This window comes from Eriocheir sinensis, chromosome 34, assembly GCF_024679095.1.
Source record: "Eriocheir sinensis breed Jianghai 21 chromosome 34, ASM2467909v1, whole genome shotgun sequence".
Classification (NCBI taxonomy): domain Eukaryota; kingdom Metazoa; phylum Arthropoda; class Malacostraca; order Decapoda; family Varunidae; genus Eriocheir; species Eriocheir sinensis.
In genome coordinates, this window is record NC_066542.1 from 7,669,663 (window position 1) to 7,691,268 (window position 21,606).

The following is a 21,606-nucleotide window of genomic DNA, read 5'->3' on the forward strand; positions in this document are numbered from 1 at the left end:
TATTACAAGCGCTTTTTCTAGACCATCCCTTGCGATCAGTTCCAGCAATGTCAGTCAACCAGCGCACATTATTACAAGCTTTTTATAGACCATTCCCTTGCGATCAGTTCCAGCAATGTCAGTCAACCAGCGCACATTATTACAAGCTCCTTTTCTAGACCATCCCTTGCGATCAGTTCCAGCAATGTCAGTCAACCAGCGCACATTATTACAAGCTCCTTTTCTAGACCATCCCTTGCGATCAGTTCCAGCAATGTCAGTCAACCAGCGCACATTATTACAAGCGCTTTTTCTAGACCATTCCCTTGCGATCAGTTCCAGCAATGTCAGTCAACCAGCGCACATTATTACAAGCTCCTTTTCTAGACCATTCCCTTGCGATCAGTTCCAGCAATGTCAGTCAACCAGCGCACATTATTACAAGCGCTTTTTCTAGACCATTCCCTTGCGATCAGTTCCAGCAATGTCAGTCAACCAGCGCACATTATTACAAGCTCCTTTTCTAGACCATTCCCTTGCGATCAGTTCCAGCAATGTCAGTCAACCAGCGCACATTATTACAAGCTTTTTATATAGACCATTCCCTTGCGATCAGTTCCAGCAATGTCAGTCAACCAGCGCACATTATTACAAGCTTTTTATATAGACCATTCCCTTGCGATCAGTTCCAGCAATGTCAGTCAACGCCGTTCAGTACAAGCTTTCCATGAACCTCTCTTACGGGCTAATGGTTCCATCAAGCATTTATCTTTATTAGTGTTATTAGTTTCTTATATTAGTTTTATTAGCCAGTATCTTTTATTAGTTTCGCGTACGATGCAAATAAACTAAGAAAATGTATTGGAAGTTTGTTGAATTTAATTAAGGCAAAATACTGTCAAGCACCCGTTCGTTTTTTAATTGGTAATGACAGACATCTTCAGGAACACACACACACACACACACACACACACACACACACACACACACACACACACACACACACAATCCTGCTACCAAGGTCAACAGGGAGGATGAGGGGAGGGAAGGAGGGAAGGGTAGAGGGATGAGGGTAAGAAGGAGGGAGGGAAGAGTTGTAACCTTGACCATCCCTTTCCTTCCCTCCATCCCTCCCTCTCTCTCTACCTCTGACCCTCCCTCCCTCCAGCACTTCCTTATTCCCTCCATCCTTACTTCTCTACCTTCCCTCCCCTCACCTCCATCCCTGTAACACTTCCTCTCCCTACTCTCTTTCTCCCTCTTTGCTTGTTCTTTATTTTCCTCTACCAGTCTTTCTTTTTATCTCTATCGCTCCTCTTCTCTTTTTCTTTACTTTCGTCTCATAACTCTCTCTCTCTCTCTCTCTCTCTCTCTCTCTCTCTCTCTCTCTCTCTCTCTCTCTCTCTCTCTCAAGCATAGGTAACGAGTGAAAAGTAATAAAGAAAAGGAGACATGAATACAGATAGATAGACAGATAGATAGACAGATAGATAGACAGAAGCAGACAGACAGACAGATATGTAAAGGTGTAGATAGGGTGGAGGACAGGCAGAGGTCGGAAAGAGAGAGAGAGAGAGAGAGAGAGAGAGAGAGAGAGAGGGGGGTGGGGGGGTGTCGGTCATTCAACGGTCAGCGACTTCTGTTATGGCATTTTCCATCATTTCAGGCAATCAGTCAGGCAAGCACGGAGAGAGAGAGAGAGAGAGAGAGAGAGAGAGAGAGAGAGAGAGAGAGAGAGAGAGAGAGAGAGAGAGAGAGAGAGAGAGAGAGAGAGAGAGAGAAGGTCACCATTTAACAGGCTTCATGACTGACTGATTGACTGATTGACTGCCTAGTTGAAAGAGGGAAAAAAAAGAGGAGGAGGAGGAAAGGTCAAATCTAAGTTCATTTCTCTGGCATCGAGGTCAACAAGCACCCGGCGGCCTCTCTCTCTCTCTCTATCTCTCTCTCTCTCTCTGACTGTGGAGGAGAAGTGGAGGACAAACGTGAGGAGACATGCAAGAGGGAGATAATACTGAGGAGGAGGAGGAGGAGGAGGAGGAGGAGGAGGAGGAGGAGGAGGAGGAGAGAAGGAGGAGGAATGATACGCCAAATGAGAAGATAAGAAAACGAGAGAGAGAGAGAGAGAGAGAGAGAGAGAGAGAGAGAGAGAGAGAGATTAAACGAACGAGAGGAGGGAGAACTCAAGACAGAGAAGGAAAAAAAAAAGATATAAGCGAATGAGGAAAAGGATTGACGTAAAGAGGAGGAAAGGAGGGATGGAGAGAAGGTGAAGGAAGGAAAAAATACAGGTACAAGATAAATGACATTGCAATATTCTACCCCTCTCTCTCTCTCTCTCTCTCTCTCTCTCTCTCTCTCTCTCTAATGAACTGTGAAATGAACACTGCATGACTGATTTTTTGCATAACACACTCAGTCACTCTCTCTCTCTCTCTCTCTCTCTCTCTCTCTCTCTCTCTCTCTCTCTCTCTCTGGCAATAGCGAGAACATGAAGGTCGCTAAATAATGAAGGAATATTTAAGCGGAAATGGATGCTGATGGCGATAATGATCCAAGTGTATCTGATGACACACATACACACACACACACACACACACACACACACACACACACACACACATGCAAGACGTCTAACCACCACCTTATTACTCACTTTTCTTCTTTCCTTCTTCCTCTTCACGATTACTTGCCTCCTCTTATGCAGCTTTTACCTCCTCTCCTCCTCTTCCTCCTCCTCGTCCTCTTCCTTCCCCTCCTCCTCCTTTTCCTTCCCCTCCTCCTCCTCCTCTACCAAAAAAGTCACCGAAGTAATCTTGTAAACCTTGCACGACTGAGACTTGCAAGTTCATCTCAATCACAATCAGGATCATCATCATCACCATCACCACTACCACTATAACATCACTACTAACCTGACACTACTCTAATCCCTCTGACATCACTTCTCTTAACACTGACATCACTATTCCTAAGCTAACACTAACTATTCTGACATCAATACTCATAATCTAACATCACCATCAATACCATCATCATCACCGTCATCACCACCATCACTACCACCACCACCACCACCATCACTACCACTACCACCACCACCACCAACGACAACATTCACATTCACAAAGGTAAATTTCTGGCTAATAATGAAAACGTCCTCTCTCTCTCTCTCTCTCTCTCTCTCTCTCTCTCTCTCTCTCTCTCTCTCTCTCTCTCTCTCTGGTGCATTGTCTATTTAAGTCTGTCTGTGTGTGTGTGTGTGTGTGTGTGTGGTGCAGTGGTTAGCATGCTCGCCTCACAGTCTAGAGGTCCCAGGTTCGATTCCCGGGCAGAGTGGACACGGATGAGCAGCCTCCTTCAATCCGTGCCACCTGTCCACCCGGCAGTGAATGGGTACCGGGTGTCAGTCTTGGGTTGCGTCTCGCCTTCCGGGTACATGAGAACAGTGTGAGAGGTTCCACCCATACCCAAGAGCCGTCACCAGAGCCCCAGAGATCATTCATGGAGGGGCTGGCTTGGAATCGTGTGTCTAAAACGTAATCGGTAAAGTTGGGAGCATTGTCAGCACACTATTAGGTACGCGTGGCCGCTGTGCACATCTCCGTATCATATGTCCCTTTGAGCCTGTGGTGGGCGAGAAGTCATCACCCTGGGACGTAGGTCGGTTTTGTTAGACGCTTCCTTCTCTTGCATCCATCACTTCTAAAGGCAAAATAAGAGGTCAAACGCGTCTCCATGGGTGTTTGTTTACGTTCACGGTACAGAGGAAGGGTCAGACCACCACCAGGGTCCTAAAACTACCCCTGGAAATGCCCGCAAATCCAACGAAAGCCTTGTTAAATGTATGTGCTTGGGCGTTGGGATGGTTTAAGAATATGACCCTAGTAGACTTTCGCTTCTCACATCAGCTATTTCTAAAGGTCAAAGGAGGGATCAATCAGGTTCTAATGAGTGTTTCTTTAGGCTCAGGGTACAGAAGAAGGGTCAAACTACCACCAGGGTCATAAAACTACCCCTGGAAATGCCCACAACTCCTACGAAAGCCTTGTCAAATAGGTGTTCTTGGGCAGCGAGATGTCTTGAAATACGACCCTTAGTTAGGTTAGGTTAAGTTAGGTTAGGTTAATTAATGAGTGTTTCTTTAGATTCACGGTACAGAAGAAGGGTCAAACTACCACCAGGGTCATGAAACTACCCCTGGAAATGCCCACAACTCCTACGAAAGCCTTGTCAAATATGCGTTCTTAGGCGGCGAATTGTCTTTTAATACGACCCTCAGCAGTGCAGCATCCAGGTTCGCACAGTATACCCTTCCCAGGCCTCCCCAAGTGCTGTGATTGGTCCACGCCGCATTACATACATCAGCAGACCAAATCATACACATAACCTTGAAATTGGCACCATTACCATCACCATCACGGCAGCTGCATCACCACCGTAACTAATAGTGACGCTTTAAGTATACCACCATCATCACCACCAAAATTGTATCACCACCGTAACCAATAGCAACACCTTTTTCTACATCACCATAACCTGCACCCAAATCACAACCATCATAACACTTCCTATCTTCATCACCACCACTTACTCACCACAACACCATCATCATCTCTCACTATACCAGCAACTTCAACACCACAACCATCCGCTTCATATATTCATCACCACCATTAGCAATACCACCACCACCATCTTCATCACCACCAGTAAGATTAATGGTGAACCTTTTCTTTCTGATATGCAAAAGGTAGCTGATGATATTGACAGTCACCACTACCACCACCACCACCACCATGCATACTCTTCATGCACGAGTGATAAAACGAGAGAGAGAGAGAGAGAGAGAGAGAGAGAGAGAGAGAGAGAGAGAAAAAATCAATTAGTCAGTCAGATAACAAAGCAATATACCTTACAACACACACACACACACACACACACACACACACACACACACACACCTAAATCGAGTTCAAGATCACTGCTGGAACGATTTACATAGAGAGATAAGACAGATATAGAAAAGGTCAATAGTTCACATCAGATGACGCATGGAAGCCCAAGGTCAGTGTAGGGTTAGCAAACTAGCTCAAGGTCACTGGGATGGAAAGGTCAGGTCAAGGTTATGTGTGTGTAGGGACAGAAAGGTTACGTCAAGGTCATTGTGTAGAGAGGGAAGCAAAAGAGTAAGGTCACGGTTTAAAAGGCTAGGGAAGGAAAGGTCAGGTTAGTGAGGTGTTGATGAGTGAACGACTCTCTCTCTCTCTCTCTCTCTCTCTCTCTCTCTCTCTCGTAAACACTGGACTGCTGTTTTTCTTTACCAATAATTCGATTTGACATGAAGAATTCCGAGGAGGATGAATAAGAGTTCTGTGGATCACGAATATAATAATTGAAGAGGGAAAGAGGAGAAAAACATTTGAAAACGACGTAGATGAGGAGTAAGAAGAGATGCCAGGAGGTGGAGGAGGAGGAGGAGGAGGAGGGGGAGGAGGAAGAGATGATGAAAAATGAACATAATCCCTGAATTTGGCATTTGCAGCGAAGCACACACACACACACACACACACACACACACACACACACACACACATTATGAATTGCCACATGCTTGGAAAGGCTCACTAAGTTGCACATGAGGAACTGGGCTTCAGGTCGCTAGCAGAAGTGACGTCACCTAAAACACACAAAGAACTATACATCTGCCGGAAAAAAAGAATACTGAGGGTGGATTCATAACGAGGAAACTGGAGTGTTGAAAGCGCATAGTTCGTTGGGGAGACCTCACTTGGAATAGGCAGTGCATTTCCGCTCCCCCAATAACACCCCCGTACGTTCTACCTGTAAGTGCTTACGCTTGATGACTTGATTGAACCACTTAAATAGGTAAATTCATTATACGCAGACACTTTTCGCTGCCTACTGATCTATTTTTGTTTCTTCTATCATTATTGCTATAGCATATTTTTCCTTTCTCTTATGTTCCTAAACTAACCTAACCTAGCCTAACCTGACCTTACCTCACCTAACACCATTATCATTTTAGCCAATGTATGCTTCTTTCCTTTATCTTATGTTCCTAACCTAACCTGACCTTACCTCACCTAACACCATTATTATTTTAGCCACCAAATGCTTCTTTCCTTTCTCTTATGTTCCTAACCTAACCTAACCTAACCTTACCTAACCTAACCTGACACCATTATCATTTTAGCCAATGTATGTTTCTTTCCTCTCTCTTATCTTTCTTCTTCATCTTTATAATCAGCATTCGTTTTACCTTCTCTTCCCACTCGCTCCCTCTTTTCACTCTCCTCCTCTCCTCCTCCTCCTCCTCCTCCTCCTCACAAAGCCGGTAAAAAGGATTAGTTTCTGGGGCTATTTCTGTCCGCACCATCACCATAGGGATTATAAATACCTGCATATCGGTCAAGTCTGCATGCCTGTCTGTCTGTCTGTATGTATCATTTGCGTCTGTCTGCTCGTTAGTATGTTACCTGTATGTTTACTTGTCCATATGTGTCTGCGCCTGTCCCTTTAAATTTGTCGGTCTACCTCTTTATCATTATCGTCTATCTGTCTGTCTGTGTCGGTCACGCTCCTTTTTTTTTTTTTTTTTTTACGTCTCCGCCTATTGCGCCGGTAGGCTTGCTTGAAGGGCCTGGATGGTATTCGGTCCCAGCCCGTCATGGCGCAGGCAAGTGTTTATAGTGGCGCCATCTTCTCTTATCACTACCTGTCTGTCTGTCTGTCTCTCTCTCTCTCTCTCTCTCTCTCTCTCTCTCTCTCTCTCTCTCTCTCTAAGTAGATGTAACATGTTTTTTTTCTCTTCGCCGGAAAAATAAGGAAAATACGACTTACTGAATATCCCCCTTGGTCAGATTACTCGCCCTTTCACAAAACACACGGGGTCACAGCCTGAATACCGCCCCGGGGGAAGACAATCGCCCGGGGTAGAGAGAAGCGGCAGAGACACTCCTCCCACACAATAACCTTCAGAGTATTAACACCTACATGCTCTTAGAACGCCCTAGGCTGTGTTTGTCTGTCTGTCTGTGTGTGTGTCTGTTTATCTGTGTCTGTGCCTCTATCTGTATTCCTGTTTCTATATTCTGTGTCTCTGTCTTTGTCTGCGTTTGTTTGTCTCCTTGTCTGTGCCTCTGTGTCTGTCTATATGTCTGTTTCTCTGTCTGTCTGCTAGTGTCAATGTGCCTATCTGTGTGTCTGTCTGTCTGTGCTCCTGTCAATGTCTGTGTTTGGCTTTGCATCTGTATCTGTCTCTCTGCCTGTCTGTCTGTATGTCTGTTTGTACCCCTGTTTGTCTGCCTGTCCATCTATCTGTCTGTCTGCACTATTCCAATAAGTACCCTGTCTGCCTGTCTATCTGTCTGTCTGTTTGCACTATTTCAATAAGTACCCTCTGCCTGCCTGTCTATCTGTCTGTCTGTCTGCACTATTCCAATAAGTACCCAAGAAAAAAAAATATGCACTTTGGAAAATTACATCGACAACAAGGTACTTAAAAAAATAATCATGGTATTAACACCCACATGCTTACGACGCCCTAGGTTCTGTCCCTGTCTCTGTAGGTGTCTGTCTGCCATCACTCTTCCAATAAGTAGTACCCAGGAGAAGAAAAGAATGTAGGTACTCTGGGAAATTACTCAACACGTGTCACACAAATCATAATGTAATGGTGAAGATTGAGCAACATTCTTTCTTTATGTCATTGGTCTTTTGAAGTCATCTGCTGGTAAGTTTTCTAGAGTACATAGTTATTCTTTCTTTAGACTATTATATTTACTTATCGCGGAGACAGGTCAAAGTACGCACCTAAAGTTATAATGGTAGAGATTGAATAACTTCCTATTCTCTTGTCTGCAGTCTTTTACATTCCTCAGCAGGTAAGTTTTGTAAAGTACATAGTTAATTTTTTTTTAGACTATTATTATTATTTTTACCGCGGATAGTTCAAGGTATGTAGTCAAAGTTTGTAATGGTAGAGATTGAACAACTTTCTATTCTTTTGTCTGCAGTCTTTTACATTCCTCAGCAGGTAAGTTTTCTAAAGTACATAGTTAATTTTTTTTTTAGACTATTATTATTATTTTTACCGCGGATAGTTCAAGGTATGTAGTCAAAGTTTGTAATGGTAGAGATTGAACAACTTCCTTTCTTTATGTCAGTAGTCTTTTATAATTATCAGCAGGTAAGTTTTCTAAAGTACATAGTTAATTTTTTTTTTAGACTATTATCATTATTTTTACCGCGGATAGTTCAAGGTATGTAGTCAAAGTTTGTAATGGTAGAGATTGAACAACTTCCTTTCTTTATGTCAGTAGTCTTTTATAATTATCAGCAGGTAAGTTTTAAAGAACACATTGTTTTTTCTTTCTTTAGACAATTACTTTATTTTTTTATTTTTTTTTCAAACCCGGAGACAGTTCTGGCCCCTCCCTCTGTTTGCTTTTGCGGGAGCGGTGATTAGCGGGCTACTTTTGTGTGTTTTCTTTGTATATTACCCTTGAGCTGTTTCCTTTCCCGTAAAAAACAAAAAGTCCAAGGTTAAGTTTTCATGAGTACATACAGTTATTCTTTACTTTATTTTTCGCCGGAGACAGATCTGGTCACTCTTTATGTTTGATTTTACACGAACAGCGAGTAGAGGGCTTTATTTATTTATATGAGCTGTTTCCTTTCCCGTAAAAAACAAAACAAAAAGCAAGTTCAAGAGCAAAGAGGAGCAAGGGTCAGCCAGTCCAATCCCACCTCCCACACAGAGGACCGAACGGGAACGCCATGGCTTACGTCTACGGAATGCTGAACGAACCGTGCACCTGAACTTTACCTGAACTCACACAAGCGCCGGTACGGACTGACTCATAGCGGCGAGGTGACGCGAAATAAAAGGTGCAAGAATAGGAGGAGGGAAAGCTTGTGTGCCTAAACTTAGCAGCGCCATCAAGGGACAAAGTCTTCGTTTTTCATCGCAACGGGGTGACATGTAAAGCTTTAGATCGTGGCAGCCCTAAACAACAACAACAACAACAACAACAACAACAGTATGGAAGGCTTCGAAGTGTTAAAATAGATAAACAAATAAATAACTAAATGGAAAAGTAAATAAATCACTCACTCATTCAAATTACAGTATAAAAAATGGACCTAAGAGGAGACATAGATGCACATAAATAGATAGATAGATAACCTTTGCATGTATTGATAGATAGTAAGATAGATAGATAGATAGATAGATAGAGAGAGAGAGAATATATATATATAAATGAGATATTCAGCGGGTAAAAAGTGACAGATTAAAAAAAAAAAAAAAAAAAAAAACCATAAATAAACAATGTAGAAATAAACGCAATATTCACCAAACCAACGTAACATGATAGGAAATAAAAAAATAAAAAATAAAATAAAATAAAAATAAAAATTGACGTAAAATCTACATAAATACGAGACTAAAAAAGACAGATGCCGAAAAAGAGGAGTAATATGTAGAGCTAGAAGTATATATTAAACGAACGCGAGTAAATATAATTAGTTGAAAAATTGTCCAATATTACATCACGAAGCTGAGCGGCGGAAAACCGGACGGAAAAAAGGGTAGCTAATTAGACAGGTAAGGAGGCACAGGTGGATAGATGAGATAAACAGAGACAGACAGATAGATAGATATAGATAGGTAATTGATATATACAGATAGCCACAAATAGGTAGATATAATGATAGATGTAGACACACGGAAAGACAGATAGATATACGCAGATAGACAGAGTTAGATAGATAATTGATACATATAAGCAGATAGATAGAATGAAGGATAGGCAGACACAGACACTTTAAAAACAGACAGATAGATAGACAGAAAGACAGTTAGTAAGAAAGATAGAGATAAAACCAAGAAATACAAAAAAGAGAGAGAGAGAGAGAAGGTAGTAAGTAGCAGGCATATAAAGGATATCAGCCAAACCCTTCCCCCTCCCCCCCCCCTTTATCTTTGTCCTTATCGCCGTCTACGCTTCTGTACTTCAACACAACCACCACCACCATCTCCACTGTAAACAACAACACGGCAACGACAACAACAACAACGGAAACAACACCAACAACTACAACTAGAGTAACTATGGCACTAATAATAATAATAATAATAATAATAATGAGAAATAAAAGAAGATATAGAAGAAGTAAAAGCAGAAGAAGAAGAAGAAGAAGAAGAAGAAGAAAAAAGGAGTTGAAAATATTATAATGAACTCCACATGAACATTATCATAAGTACCAAGAACGACAAGAACACACACACACACACACACACACACACACACACACACCAATAATTAGGTTGCTGCACAGGTAAGCCGTCTGACAGGTGCTTCTAAGCCAATTTGCGTATTTCCCACCTTAGTATCCCTCTCTCTCTCTCTCTCTCTCTCTCTCTCTCTCTCTCTGTGTGTGTGTGTGTGTGTGTGTGTGTGTGTGTGTGTGTGTGTGTGTGTGTGTGTGTGTGTGTGTGTGTGTGTGTGTGTGTGTGTGTGTGTGTGTCCACTGTCTGTCTATCTGTGTCCGTCTGAAATTGTCCGTCTGTCTCTCTCTCTCTCTCTCTCTCTCTCTCTCTCTCTCTCTCTCTCTCTACCTGTCTGGTGTTAGTAATCAATGACAGTCTAGGACGAGGAGAAGGAGGAGGAGGAGGAGGAGGACGAAGAGTAAGAGAAGGAAGAAGAAGAGGAGGAGGAGTTGAAGGAGGAGAAAAACCATGATGAAGAGGAAGCCACCGTCGAGAAGTGGAGGAAGTGGGAGGGAAAGGAGGAGGAGGAGGAGGAGGAGGAGGAGGAGGAGGAGGTCACGGCCGAGGACAAGTAAGACGCACGGAAATGATGAGTAAGTTTTATTAGAGGAGGAGGAGGAGGAGGAGGAGGAAAAGAAGAAGAAAACGAAAATGTAAACTGAGAAGAACGAGGAGGAACGAGGAGGGGGAAGGAAGGAAAGAAGAGAAGACAAGAGGAGATAAAAGAGAAGCAGGAGGAGGAGGAAAGGGAGGAGGAAAACTACGACCCCCCCCCCCAAAAAAAAAAAAATCAGAACCAAAATCAAAACAACAACAACAAGTATCCTTACACCCCAAAACCTCCCCCCTCCCACACACACAAACTCACCTATATTGTAATGGGCGACGTTGTTATTAGCGTTGGGGATCGGCGGCGGCGGGCGTGGCGGGGCGGGCGGGTGGTGAGGCACGTTGCTCGCGGCGTGAGCGTGAAACTGGGCGTGGAGAGCTTGCCACTGCCACTGCGGGTTACGATACTGTTGCAGCGGGCGGTAGTTGGTGAACGCGGGCGGCAGGACACAAGCGGGGTACATGGGAGGTGCCTGCATGGTTACGTGGGCGTGTGGGCGTGAGTTATGAGGTATGGCAACGTTACAGGTAGGCGTGGGAACTTCCAGGTATACTAACCCAGGTAATGATATGAAAAGTGGATCTAGCCAGTTTTAGGTGAGAGGGTGGGAGTAGGCGTGGGGGAGGGTGGAACGGGCGTGTGGGGGGTATGGGAAAGCTGGCAATGGGCGTGGGAAATGCAGGTAACAGTAAGGTGGGTGAATGTAAAACGTGTCTAGTCAGTGCTGGGGTGTGAGTGGGCGTGTAGGAAGGGAGGGGAGGGGTCAGTGTGGGCGTGGGTGGAGGGGTGATGATATAGGCGTGGGTGGAGGGGTGTTGATAAGGCCGTGGGCGCGTATCCAAGCCAAGTCGCACTCGCGGAATATGGGTATGTCACTGTCGGACGGAGAGTATGTCATCACACACGCGTTCACTGTTTTAAGTCACTGCTGTGGTGATTGCGGGCGTGGCACTGGTGGTGGTGGTGATGGTGTTTGTGGTGTTGGTAATGGAGGTGGAAGTGGTGTTGGCGTGGTGGTGAACAAGACGGGAGTGACACGGCAGGTGGCGGTGTGGTGGTGGTGGTGGTGGCGGCGCGCGGTTTTGTCCCACTCTCTCTCTCTCTCTCTCTCTCTCTCTCTCTCTCTCTCTCTCTCTCTCTCTCTCTCTCTCTCTCTCTCTCTCTCTCTCTCTCTCTCTCTCTCTCTCCCTTCCACCTCTTCTCCACTCCACTGCATCCCACTCCTTCTCCTTGCATGCATTTCTTCCACTTCACCAACACTAACTAACACCACCACCACCTCTCCACTTGTCTCCCCTCCACACACACAGCACTTTCCTCCACTCTGCCACTATCACCACTCCACATTACCACTTGAGGATAAAAAACGTCATTACCACTTTATAAACACCACCACTACCACAATTTCTACCATTATACAATCCACATCACCACAGAAAACCACTACCACCATTACATTACCACTTCCATCACCACCACTTCTATTCCTATACAAACACCATCACCACACCTCCAATTAACCCATTTCACAACCACACCTGTCGCTTCCCACCCCTTTATCATCATACCCCCTCCATCATCTTCTACCCCCTCCCTCCCATCATCCCTATCTTTCCCCTTCTCCCATCCATCACCCCATTCCACTCCTTCTATCTACGCCTCCACTCCACAATGCCACAGCCTCCTCCACCGCCTCCACAACTTGCAACTATCTCCTTTTCTACCTTCAGTCGCTTCTACCCACCCACATAATCTCTCTCTCTCTCTCTCTCTCTCTCTCTCTCTCTCTCTCTCTCTCTCTCTCTCTCTCTCTCTCTCTCTCTCTCTCTCTCTCTCTCTCTCTCTCTCTCCTTCCTTTGACAAGTCTTATGTAACCGTGACGTCAGTAACTCCTCTCCTTTCCTCTCTCTTTTTCTCTTCTTTCCTCTCGTTTTCTTTTCTTTCCTCTCCTCTCCTCTCCATTCCTTTCCTTTCGTCTCCCCTCCTCTCCTTTCCTTTCCTTTCCTTTCCTTGCCTTGCCTTTCCTCTCCTCTCTTCTTCTCTCCTTTCCTTTCCTTCCCTCTCCTTTCCTTTCCTTTCCTTTCCTTTCCTTTCCTTTCCTTTCCTTTTCTCTCCTTTCCCCTCCTCTCCTTTCCTTTCCTTTCCTTGCCTTGCCTTTCCTCTCCTCTCCTCTTCTCTCCTCTCCTTTCCTTCCCTCTTCTCTCCTTTCCTTTCCTTTCTTTTCCTTTCCTTTTCTCTCCTTTCCTCTCCTTTCCTTTTCTTCCCTTTCCTCTCCTTTGCTCTCCTCTCCTCTCCTCTCCATTCTTTTCCTTTCCTTTCCCTTTCTCTCCTTTCCTTTTCTTTCCTTTCCTCTCCTTTGCTCTCCTCTCCTCTCCTCTCCATTCCTTTATTTTCTTTCCTTTCCTCTCCTTTCCTTTTCTTTCCTTTCCTCTCCTCGTCTTCACCTGTTCCCGAGCGACACAGGTGAAGGACCTCGTTTCACGCCCCTCCTTACCCCCACTCTTCAGGAGGAGGAGAAGGAAGAGGAGAAAGAGGAGGAGGAGGAGGAGGAGGAGGAGGAGATAAAGACTTGAGTGGGATGGGAAGAGAGGGAGATTGCTGGTAGGGAAGTAATTGTGCATCACATGTTGGGGATGGGAGATAGGCGGCGGCGGAGGAGGAGGAGGAGGAGGAGGAGGAGGGGAAGCAGCAGCAGGAGGAGTCTCGCGGCTGATATCCTACCTTCGTCGCTCACCACACACACACACACACACACACACACACACACACACACACACACATCACTAACTACGTATTCACCCCATCATCCCTCATGTCTCGCTTTCCTCTCCTCCTTCTCCTCTTTCTCCTCCTCCTCCTTCTCCTCCCCGTCCTACAGGTAGACATAACGGCGTCAGGTAGTACGGAATTTTCCCCCTGCCGGCGCTCATTAGGACACTCTCTATGATGCCGCGCGTTCTGTAGCGTCTGTCTCACCTCTGCTAATAGCGCCAGGTGATTTAAACGTCACATCAATTATTACTCATTACTCTCTTTATTAGCAGTTACGTGGGTAGTGTGGATGGCTCCTGATTTCCATTTCTGAAGGTGTTGCATTGATGTTTAAATAATCAAGCGTATGTTATCACTGCCAGTCACAACCATCAACCAACCATCACCTCTCTCCTCTTGTCTCCTTTCCTTTCCTCTCCTTTGCTTTCCTCTCCTCTCCTCTCCTTTGCTCTCATCTTCTCTCCTCTCCTTTGTTTTCCTCTCCTCTCTTCTCCTTTGCTCTCATCTTCTCTCCTCTCCTTTGTTTTCCTCTCCTCTCTTCTCCTTTGCTTTCCTCTCCTCTCCTCTCCTTTGCTCTCATCTTCTCTCCTCTCCTTTGTTTTCCTCTCCTCTCTTCTCCTTTGCTCTCCTCTCCGCTCCTCTCCTCTCCTTTTTCACTGCCTCACGTAAACACCACCACCTCTAAACACATGTAACATCACCACTATCCCCATTGCACAGTACACCACATCACCACCACTCACCACAGTTAAAAAAAGCGCTATTGCTTCACCACAGCAACCACTAGCATCATCACCACGCGTAAACATCACCACCAACACCACCACACATTACCTCAACACGCATGCACCTCACACCACCTCACCACTGCTTACGGCAACAAAAATACAAATAAATAAATAAAAAAAATACAAATAAAAGTAAAATCAACAAATTAAATAAACAAATAAATAAGAAAAGCAACATTACACCACCTCTGCATATCTTCAGCACCACCACCACCACCACCATCATCAATATCATCTTGTCATCTTTATACTCTTATGGTGTCACGGGAAACAATGATCATCACCACCACCACCACAATGAACACCACCTCTCTTCCCATAACACCACCACGATAACCATCATTCTAAGGGTATACACCACTTCTATACGCACTTAACACCACCACCACCACCACCACCACCACGAACACCACCTCTCTTCCCATAACACCACCACAATAACCATCATTCTAAGGGTATACACCACTTCTATACGCACTTAACACCACCACCACCACCACCATGACCATCAAAAACACCACCTCTCCCTATAACACCACCACTATAACCATCATTCTAAAGGTATACACCACTTCTATACGCATTTACCACCACAACCACCACCACCACGTAACCGACTCCAGACCTCAACAAAATCATAAATAAATAAGATAAATTGAAACAGGACAAGAGTGAATTAATTAACGAGAACAAAAGAGAATCGCATATAGAGTATCTAATATATATGACTGAACGAAGTGAATGGGAGACACAACAAAGCCTTGAATATGAATGAATGTGAAGAATAGTGAACAGAAAATGGAGTGACGGATTTGAGCACTGAGGCAAGGAGCGGGGATAAACTAACATTTAGGTCAGCATCCCACCCACACCACCACAACCACAGAGGCAGAATCCCACCACCACCACCACCTCTACTACCACCCTTCCCCCCCCCCTCCTCCTGTCCCTCTCCATCGCCATGACAACGAGACAGAAAACGGGATATACTTTTTCATCTCTAACTACGCTGTTTTTTCAAGGTCTTTCTCTCTCTCTCTCTCTCTCTCTCTCTCTCTCTCTCTCTCTCTCTCTCTCTCTCTCTCTCTCTCTCTCTCTCATCATCTGCATCATCTTTCAAATCTTCCTCCTAGTCCTCATCCTTCTTTTTCCTCCTGTTTTTTTTTCTTCTACCGTATTTTATGATTCTCCTCTTATTCCTCTTTCTCTTCTCATTCTTCCATCTACGTGGTTTATCTTCTCCTCCTCCTGCTTCTTCTTCTGCCTTATTCTACGATTCTCCTCTTCCTTCTCTTCTATTATTCTTCAATCCTTGCTATACCTCCTTCTCTTCTTCCTCTTCCTCAACTTCTCCTTTTCTTTTTCTTTAGTTTACGATCCTCCTCCTCTTCCTCCTCTTCTTTTCTCATAATAATCCACCCTTGCTTTACCTCCTCCTCCTCCTTCTTTCTTCATATTCTTCCACCCTTGATTCACCTCCTCCTCCTCCTCCTCCTCCTCCTCCTCCTCGAAGCTTGAATTACGAGTTAACCTTGCAGCGTGAACCCCCCTTATCCTCCTCCACCTCCTCTTCCTCCTCCACCTCCACCTCGTCGTGTCCCTGTGACCTCCATCTCCGTCTTCCCTGTTGCTAGCGTCACCGTCACCGTCATCGTCATCCTTCTTTCCCTCCCTCATCACGCTAACAGCCATCCATAATTATAATCTCGGACGGTCAGAGTTAAATGCGTGCGTGTGCCATTAAACTGATTATGTAAAAGCGTATTATTTGTTGGGAAGGACAGAGCCGGTGACATATCTTAGGAAGGTGATGATGATGATGCCTGTGCTAATAATAACAATAATAATAATAATGATAGTAATAATGATAGTGGAGATGGTAGTGACAGTTTGATCTCTAGGAAGTGACGTAAGAGGTAGATAGAGAATAGGTAGAATGAGTTTAAAATATGAGGATTGAGTAGAGCGAAAGGAAAATAAGTTAGTGATAATAATAAGAAGAAATAAAGGAAAAAAACAATAAGGATAAAAATAAAATAAATATGTCAGCTGAGAAGAAAAACAGAGAAAGGAGAAAAAAGTTAATAATAATAAGAAAAAAGAAGGAAAGAGAAATAATAAGAAAAAAAAATATAGTAAAGAAAACACGAAGATAAGGAAAAGAAAATCACACCAAAAAAAGGAGGATGAAAAGAAAATGATGAAAAGAAAATGTCAGACAGGAAAAAAACACGAAGAAGAAAAAAGAAAAAAGAAGATTCACACACACACAAAAAGAGGATGAAAAGGGAGTTGCATCACACACACACACACACACACACACACATCGCCCTTAATGTGACCCCTTTCTTTTTTTTTATCAATGCGTTAAAAATTGCAGAGTCCATGTGTGTGTGTGTGTGTGTGTGTGTGTGTGTGTGTGTGTGTGTGTGTGTGTGTGTGTGTGTGCACGCGCCAGATCCCCGCCATGTATGTGTGTGCACGGATCTGTAAGCTGAAGAGATGTACACGAGTGCACGTCTCTCTCTCTCTCTCTCTCTCTCTCTCTCTCTCTCTCTCTCTCTCTCTCTCAATCAAAGAAGGAATATGAATAAGAAGAGAAAGGAAGGAGAGAGAGAAGGAAGGAAGGAAGGAAGGAAGGAAGGAAAGAAGGAAGGAAGGGAATAAACACTGAAGATGGGGAGAAAGTAGGAAAAGGAATTGACGGAGAAGTGAAACGAAGAAGGAAATGAGGTTATGAAAAAGAGGGGAGGAGGAGGTAGAAGAGGAGGAGGAGGAGGAGGAGGAGCAGGGAGAATGGAAATGAGGAGAGGAAAAGACGTAGACTACAGTAGGGGAGGAAAAGGAAGAGGAAAGACGAGAGAAGAAGAGGAGAGGAGGAGGAGTAGATGTGAAAATATGTACAGACAAAAAAGGAAAAGTTAAGAAGGACAGGAAGTAAGGAGAAAGAGGAAAGAAAGGAAGGAATGAAGGTGAAGGGGAGAGAAAGGACGAGAAATGAGGAGGAAGGGAAAGTGAATGAGGTGAAAGAAGAGAAGGGAGAGAAAGTGAGGTAAGAAAAGTGAGAATATGACTGGAATAAGGAGAGAGCAGAGCAGATAAATGAGATAAGGAAAGTGAGATGATTACAATAAGGAGAAAGAACAGATAAATTGAGGAGGGAGGAAAGTGAGGCAAGGAAAGTGAGATGATTACAATAAGGAGAAAGAACAGATGGAATGAGATAAGGAAAGTGAGTCAAGGAAAGTGAGGAGATGAGGGGGACGAGAGGATAGGTAAGGAAAGGTGAGAATGAGGGGAAAGAAGAAGAGGAAAAAAAGGTTAGGTAAGAAGGGGGAAGCTAGGAAGAGGTTAGGTAAGGTTAGAGGAAAGAGGGGAAAAGGAAGGGAAAGGAGAGGGAAGGAAAGGAGAGAAGGTGAAAATAATGAGGGGAAATAGAGTAGATAAGGAAGATGATGAGGAGTGAGGGGGAAGGAGACGAGGGAGAAAAGGAAGGAGAGGAGGAGGAGGAGGAGGAGGAGGAGGTTTATGACACGTAAAAATAATAAACAAAAGAAAAAAAGAAAAAAAGGAAGAGAAGAAAGTAAGAGAAAAGATCAGAAACGAGATAAAGAAAGAGAAAAAGTGATGAGGGGAGATGAGAGAAACAGGAGAGAGAGAGAGAGAGAGAGAGAGAAGAGGTAAAGTTTCCAGAACACAGCTGTTGTTATGGTGATGGGTCAAGGCCTCTCTCTCTCTCTCTCTCTCTCTCTCTCTCTCTCTCTCTCATACACAGACAATGTTTTCCGGGCAGTCAATCAGCCTCTCTCTCTCTCTCTCTCTCTCTCTCTCTCTCTCTCTCTCTCTCTCTCTCTCTCTCTCTCTCTTCTATTATTTTGTTTATCTTTATATTTCTTGTTTTTTCATTCTTCCTTTTGCCTGACTCTCTCTCTCTCTCTCTCTCTCTCTCTCTCTCTCTCTCTCTCTCTCTCTCTCTCTCTCTCTCTCTCTCTCTCTCTCTCAGGCTGCCTTTTCATGTTTCTTTCCATATTATTAACTTTTCTCCCTCTCTGGTTACCTCCAAGTTACTGACCTTTCCTCCCTTACCTTCCTCCCGCTCCTCTACTACCCACTCTTGTCAATCTTTCTCCATCAGTTACATCACGCACATATCCCCGTCTTCTTTCCCTTCTCTCTTGCGTGGTTAGTGAAGTCAGCCCTTCCCTCTGAGATGAATAATAGTTTAATCGTCTCTTGAATAACTTGGTAGCGCTATATGGAAAAGGGACAAGACGATCCAACACTATATTCCACTTTTTTTATAAACTAATTAAGGAGCACACGTCAATTTCTAGTCACTGGTTCACCGTTCACCTCTTTGGATTTTTTTTTTTTTTTGTAGGAGCAGCGAGTAGCGGGCTTTTTTATTGGTTTCCTTTTTTTGTGCCCTTGAGCTGTCTCCTTTGTTGTAAAAAAATAAAAAAATAAATAAAATAAAATAAAATAAAAAAGGTCCACCCCCTCCCTCGCATTTTTCCCATAATCATCTCCCTCTAACGAAGCCTATAGTAGACTGCTTCAGATACATTTCCCACCATTTAGCGTCACATTATTCACCAGAAATGTCGATAATTCCCTAATACTTCACGATTAAATGATGAAGCCATTACTGATACGACGCACAGCGATACTCACTAATCGACCACCACCACCCCTGAGTTTAAATGTGATCTCAAAGCTTTAAGTAATCATAAGCTCCGGGAATCTCAGCTTGAAAGAAGGAAAGCAGCTTGGGAAGACACGAAAAAATGGCCTTGGCTTTGAGCACTGCGATAAGGAGACGGCAAGCCAAAGGAATATTAGTTAGCTCTGTCAGCCCTCAGACGCCCAGCACCTCACTCCTCTATCACTCCCTCCCGTCCTTCCCTCCCACTAGCTTGCTCTGTCAATGCTAAAACGCCCAGCACCTCACCACTCTATGACTCCCTTGAACCCCTGAGCCGTCTCCTTTGTTTAAAAAAAAAAAAAATAAATAAATAAATAAATAATAATAATAATAATAATAATAATAAATAAATAAATAAAATAAATCCCTCCATCGCTCCCCCCCGTCCTACCCTTCCACTTTTAACTCCTTCAGGTTGGTAAGCGTGGGGGCAAAGGTTCATGACACGCCACTATAAAAGTTACTTGGGTTAAAAAGTTGACTCGTGGCGCTAAAATGTAGCTCACAGGATTGCCATGGTACACAGAGATCACAGGTTGACGTGGTGGAGAGTGGTACTTACGTTGGCTTAGACGGCTTCCATAAAAGACGGATTTTAATCATTATTTATATCTTCTCGCGGATATTTGTCAGGTGTAGCGACATAAGCGAGGGGAAGGTTGGTTCTAAAAGCAGTAAAACACGAGCACATTTTATGATACTGCTTAGTGTTTTCTATCACGACGAATATCTTCGAGCGCAGGTAGAGGTGGTTCACCCCTGCTCGCAATAAGACCTGAGTGCCAATTTCTGGTATCTAAGTTCGCACTGAAGATTAACCTACAGCCGTCTTTGATTCAGGTCGTCTGGTGCCACCAAGGAGGTAAAGTGGTTCCCAAAAGTTCTTAGACATTCTGTGGATTTTTCTTTTTACAGTAAGAGAGACAGCACAAGGGCACAAAAAAAGGAAACAACAATAAAAAAAGCCGCTACTCAAATGTATAGATGTATAAAAGTGTAGGTTTTTGTGACATAAGAGACCTCGGATATTCGTTCCTGGGTGACCTAGCCTCAACTCCCTCAGCAGCCTGTGAAAACATTAATCGCTCCTTGGAGGGAGGATACAGTGACTGAGGGGACGGAAGGGAGGTTGAGGCGGCGAGAAGAAGACGAACCGATCAGACGGCCTTGCTTTCTGACTCGCCCGAGCCTACTGTAGGAGAACTCAGGGCGCCCGAAAGTTTAAGATTAGTCAACAGTGTGGTGGTTTCATGTTGCAGCACTTGTTATAATGTCTGGGTGCGGGCACGCTGCTCGGGTGCATGGCGACATATTTTTACCACGATTAATTCATTTAAAGACAGCTCGACCGCCGCTTCCTTCAACTTGATATTCACTAAACGTTGAAATGCAGAGTATTGGTGACATTAAATTGAATATAATTTCACTTTGGTTTAAGGACGGACCACCTAGTTTGGACCATAGGGTATGTGTGGTCTGAATATCTATGTAAATCTAGGTAAAATGGTCGACGACTGTTTAGCAAAGTTACCCTCAAAAGATTCGTTCTCTTTCTATACCCGTTTTCTGTTGACGCTAAGAAGGTAGACAAAAGGAAAACAAAGTCACTGTAAGCTTAGAACTGTTGGGAGCATACGGCACAGTTGCGCGTGGCATCAGTGTTCATCTCCGTTGCACTGGCCCTGAGCCTGTGGTGGGAAGAGCCTATTACCCCGGGACACAGGGCAAGCGTGACATCCGGGTTACTTTTTTTTTTACATTGGAGGAAACAGCTCAAAAAAAAAAAATAAATAAATAAATAAATAAATGAAAAGAAAAAAAAGAAGCCCGCTACTCACTGTTCCCACAAAAGAGTCAAGAGGAGTGGCCGAAAGATAGGTCAATTTTGGGAGGAGAGGTGTCCTGATACGGTCCTCCTCTTGAAAGAGTTCACAGTTTACCTTCCCCAGGTTTTCCTATGTACCCATTTATCGACCAGCCCGAAAGGGAGGATGAACAGCTCGGTGGGCTGAACGCTGACTGCCAAGGCTGGGATTTGAACCCGGGACCACAGATTCGTAGCTTTTAGTTGTCCATCTTTTACGCAATTCCCTTTAACCTTATTTTTCTCTCACAGATTTCGGCGTTGCAGACTTTGTGATCTACGGTATTTACTTGTACTTTCCCGGGTCTATCTATTGCACCGTGTTTAATAGTAATAATTGAGATGAAAAATAACAAACAATAATGAGTGAACAAATGCAATTTCCGTGTCGAATATTAACCATAGTCTGCCTTAAGATCGCCGCCATACTTTTGCTGCACCGCCATCGAAGAAAATGGATGCGACAAACAGGCCAACTCGTACATTTTGTCTCAGCACCTCAAGATTTTAGTAATAGAGGGCATTAAGATTAAGATAGTTTGGGCAGGTGCAAAAGAGAAAGGCTGGGTCTATGAGAAGAAAGAGAGAAGA

At 44.0% G+C, this 21,606-nt stretch overlaps 1 protein-coding gene across 2 annotated transcripts in view; it reads right to left on the reverse strand.

Annotated features, from left to right (window-relative positions):
* The window catches only part of LOC127007014 (hepatic leukemia factor-like), a 100,928-nt gene that overhangs the window by 60,824 nt on the left and 18,498 nt on the right, over positions 1 to 21,606 (reverse strand). The window contains exon 1 of one of the 2 annotated variants that reach the window (XR_007760016.1): positions 11,145 to 11,934. The exons of the other annotated variant lie outside the window; for it this stretch is intronic. The gene's annotated coding sequence lies outside the window, so the exon portion shown is untranslated. Of the gene's footprint in view, positions 1 to 11,144; positions 11,935 to 21,606 lie in introns of those variants that run through there. 2 annotated transcript variants of the gene reach the window in all.